Below are 5,160 nucleotides of genomic sequence, written 5' to 3'. Positions count from 1 at the left end.
ACCGAAACAATGAAATAATGAGTAATCAGTATGGTGATAAATAAAAGTGGTCTATTTATATTCATAGGGTTTGATACCATATTTGATTCATTTATTCTTGTGTTTCATTTTGCATGTTTTGACTTCCAGAATAAACTTGGTCATTCTTCCTGAATGACTAAGTTATTCAAACTATCCACAGTCGGTCATATGTTGGAAGTAGATATGAATCAAGACTGTCATGGGTTGGCTTGTAGAGGTCTAAGATGTTGGACAAAGTGGTGCTACAACACTCATGAGTGCTCATAAGTTCTGAGTATTGGATTCAACCCACGCTCATTTGAATCACTTCATGGATTTTATCACGAGTGATCATGAGACGATAATATCTTATATTCTTCAAACCTAGAGATATGAGTTGTTACTATGAGTTGGTTATACATTGATTGCATGAAAACGCATTGGTAACTCGATGTTATAAAGCGTGCCTTTGTGTATGATTCAACAAGTAGTAGAACAAGACATATGAGTCGAAGTTTATCCATTCCTTTTACCTTCGGGATAAAAGCGATATATGTGGGCCCCTCGATGATTTAGTGATGAGACATGTGAGTGCTTGGCCAAGTCAGGACTGATTTGATTTGTTCAATCAGTCAGTCATCATGAATCGGAAATCGGGAAACAACAAATAGACAGAGAGAATGATTTATAATCCATGTCTCAGTCCATATGATATCTAGAATGGAGGAATATATGATCCCTTATCTAATGGACAAGTCATTGACAAAGGTCAGAGTTCATCGGCAAGGTCAGAGTTCGACATAAGCTTTTGAGAGCTACGATTGCTAGTCGGGGTTTGAAGTCATACTCAATAATAGTTTTAGACTTATCCAAGTGGGAGACTATTGGATTAATGTCTAAGTCCATAACTATAATTGGTAAGACTTGACCCGACCCGGCATGGTCCATTTGGGTTGCATGGCATCGGGACAATTGGATAGACAAGATGAGGAAAAAGGATACTAGTGATTTATATTAATATATTATAAGTTCTAATATATTAATAAATAATCATATTATTTAATTAGTATTGATCAAGAATTAATTTATAATTAATTAAGTGATCAAAAGGAACTAATTAAATATGGACTCTAAGATATATGTGTGTGATGGGCCACGTTCATTTAGGTTGGGCTAAGCTTTCATGGATAGTCCATGGAGTGTTTAACCCGTGGATCATATGAAATGAAAGGTCATGGGTATTAGGGTGTAACCCTAATCTCCACACTATATAAAGATGTCCTTGGTTGGTGAAATTGGAACTAGTGTGTGTACACAAAAGGGCAAGGCCGATTTCACTAGAGAGAACCAAAGTATCCTTATTCTCAAGGTTATTCCAAGTGTTCATGGTGTTGTGTGAACCATTTGAGGTGTCACACTTGGGGCACTAGGCACTCAAGCTTCATGAAGACAAGTTACATCAAAAAAAAGGTATGTATTCTATCTATTTTATTACCTAAGTATATGATATTTGTATGCTAGTATAGGGTAATATCTTGGAAACTTCATATTTGCATGTATAATAGAGAAAACATAGATCCAAGGTATTTAGGGTTGTACGTGCACCATAGGATGTTGTAGTATACTAAAACCCAACACAAACTTCCTCAAATAGAAGCCAAAAGTAAAATCACGAATTTGCCCCTGCAGGAACTCATGCGGGTCATGTGGAAATCTTATGCGGGCCGCGTGAACTGATGGAGAATGCGCATTTTTCATTTGTTGGGCATGCACTGCTTAGTCCACTAGCCCGGTTTGAGTCCGATCAGCTTCAGCACGTTTTTCTTCAAGTTTTCTTCAATTTGAGCCCAAGCTCTCTAAATCGCCCGATCATTAATTACCGCACGCTTGAAAAATTCTTCCATCTTCTTTTAATTAAGAGACCATCTTTTTTCATGCTCCATCCATCTAAAGCCCATTTTTGCACCACCTCCACTAGATATTAAGCCCAAGATCCTTGTGTTCATCCAAGTCCAACCGCTTTCCATAAGATCCTGCTCCGCTACTCTCCTTAAAATCTGCAATTATGCTCACGAAACTAGAAAGTACCCGAAAGTGGTTATAAAATAACAAAAAGGAAAATATGCATGGAAATTAACTAAATTATGAATGAAATATGCTAAAATAAACTATAAAAAGAAGTAAATAAAATAAAACTATCAGAAATCATTCCTCTAAATGATTTAAGTGGAAGCTTCAAATCGGCCGATTGAAGAGCCGGAAGCGATAATTGAATCCCAAACAAGAAGGTTAAGGAATAAAGAAATTAACCTTGGGTTGGTCAAACGGAACCATTCGTTAGGGTCCGACCAAACTTGGGATACGAAAAAAGAAATAAAGAAAAGATACCCTCATTTGGATTTTGATAAGATTCTAAGGACATAATCTTTTTAAGGGAAAGAGATTGTAAGAACCTGGATTTTTTGTAAGTGTTTTGGATTGTGGTTTTATATTTAAGGGAATTTTGGTCTTAATGGTAATATTTGAATTGTAGAATGTTATTAAATGCATTTTATGTGTTTATTGATGTCAGAAGTAATGGAGATTTGTTGTTATGTATAGAAAAATGAATTTGGATTGACAGGTATAAGATTTTGGTATGAAGTGCCCTTGAAAAGGAGATTGAAAGCTGATTCTAGCTCCACTACGACGCGGTGGCTAGGGTGACGTGACGTGGTGGCTGAGGGGGTTATTTAAGCAAGTTTTTTTACATAACTCGAGGGCAACGTACTTTGCACCATGTCGTTGTATATGGCTATCGCAGTGTGGTGACGAAAGTAGGATGTCATTGTGGAATTGCAAATATGGTGTGAATTGTAGAAACCGCAGGCTCATTAAAAGCACCACAACGTAGTGAGGGGTTTGTCGCGGTGAGGTTTCAAGAACAAATTATAGATCAGTTATGACTCATTCTTGCTCAAAACCACTCCCAGCACTTAGAGAGAGAAGCTCTTACGATTTGGAGGTTAGAGGAGGATCAAGAGGCGATTAGATGTAAAGATTACAAGTTTTAATCCGTAGAAGCTCCTGAGGTAATCTCTAACCAAGATTTTAGAGCTTTAATGGTGTTTTTGGGTTTTTGAATTGGATGTTTAATCAAGTGTTTGTGTAACAACGTAAATTTTCAAAACAATTTTTCATTTTTAAATCATACTTTCAATCACACGATAATCACAAAACATAATGTATCCACTGTGTCATAACAAAACATCTTCCAGAATCTCAATAACATAAACTCCATAAGTGTGTACGGATCATGTCGGCGCCTTCCCGCGATCCTCGCTAGTACCTGAAACACATAACATAACAACTGTAAGCATAAATGCTTAGTGAGTTCCCCAAGATACCACATACAACACATACGCCTTTCCAGGCCATAACTCTGTAGGATCTTCCGATCCATGTGTCTCAGGGGACTTCCGTCCGGAATCCTGGTAGACCTTCCGGTCCGTAACCTCTTGACCTTCCGGTCCATGTCATGTTGACCTTCCCGTCCATATCATCTTGACCTTCCGTTCCATACCATACATAACATACATAGCACATACATATCACATAACCGCACATAACACATACATCTCATAGCATACAAGACCTTCCGGTCACACATAGGTACCCTTCCAGGTACAGTATAGTGAGAAGACTCACCTTAATGAAGTCGGATAAACTCTCGTGCTCAACGTCCCGACCTAGCCTCCTCCTATTATTCAAATAACATTCCCGATCAATATTCTCTCATAATCTCATCTCTACAGATTGGGTAGAAGGCCATTCTACCCCTCTCTGAACTATCTTGAATCAGTCTTGACCAGAACCCTAAAGTCAACGAAAGTCAACGGTCAAACTTTGACCCGACTCGTTGAGTGCACAAAGGCGACTCGGCGAGTCCATGCGGGTTCTCTGAATCCTTCTATCCTCTCTTTACTCGTCGAGTCATCGTCCCACTCGACGGGTTACACCTGTCACGAATCGCGGGGCAACCCCGACTCGACTCGTCGAGTCCCATTATGGACTCGGCGAGTTGCATCCATGTCAACACTGAAATGACCTTCTGAGGTCAGATCTATTTCTCTAACCTATAGATCTGGCCTTCCCAACCACTATAATCACGTAAAGGTCCGACCTTTACACTCATCCAATGTCCAATAAGCTCCTTTGGGTGAAATAACCTCTAGAATGGCATCCTAGGGTCATATCTCTAATGGAGTAGCAAAAAGCAAGGTAGATAGGACTCTCTGGACCTCTTAAGGTCCAGATCTAAGAAGAACTCCACCTTGGGACCTCACATACTTCGAATCCAAGCCAAAGAAGGCATAAGAAAACCCTAGATTCAAGTATATCACCAAATACACGAGATTGAGCACATATTAGTACCTCTAGCAGCCTCTTCTGATCAAATGGGTGATAGATCTGAGCTCCTCAATCTTCCTTGTTTGTCCTCCTTCCTTCTTTCTTGCAAAATCACACTTAGAACGATGAATTAGCTCTCCTCTTGCACTACAAGCTTTCTCTCTGCTCTCTAGGGTTTCTCAGGGGTGCATTAGCCACAAATGGAGGCTATAAAGGCCTTTAAATAGGGAACAGACCCGAGAATTAGGGTTTCACGTTACAGCGCGGACTCGCCGAGTCCACGCATCGACTCGTCGAGTCCTTCATTAAATCAGACAAGAAATGCGCGCTCCTACTCGGCGAGTCTGAGTGCCTACTCGCCGAGTCCCTCCATAAAACTCCAGATAAATGAACTTTATAGCATACCTGGAAATCCGGATGTTACAATTATCCCCCACTAAAATCAGACTTCGCCCTCGAAGTCTTGCTCGTCAAACAACTCTGGATGCTGCTCCCGCATCTCCAGCTCCGGCTCCCAAGTCAGCTCGGACCCTTTCCGATGTTGCCACTGGACCTGCACCAGGGACACTTCCTTGTTCCTCAGAACCTTGATCTTCTGATCCCGGATCGCGATTGGCCTCTCAGCATAATTCAGGCTCGCATCTACCTGAATATCCTCTAGTGGTACCGCTGCCGACTCGTCGGCTATACACTTCCTCAACTGAGACACGTGGAAGGTGTCATGAATCTGGCTCAGCTCCGCAGGTAGCTCCAACCGATATGTTACCCTAC

The sequence above is a fragment of the Lactuca virosa genome, chromosome 2 (genome assembly GCF_052849685.1).
Source record: "Lactuca virosa cultivar CGN04683 chromosome 2, Lactuca_virosa_CGN04683_v6, whole genome shotgun sequence".
NCBI lineage: Eukaryota > Viridiplantae > Streptophyta > Magnoliopsida > Asterales > Asteraceae > Lactuca > Lactuca virosa.
This window is presented reverse-complemented; position numbering follows the sequence as displayed.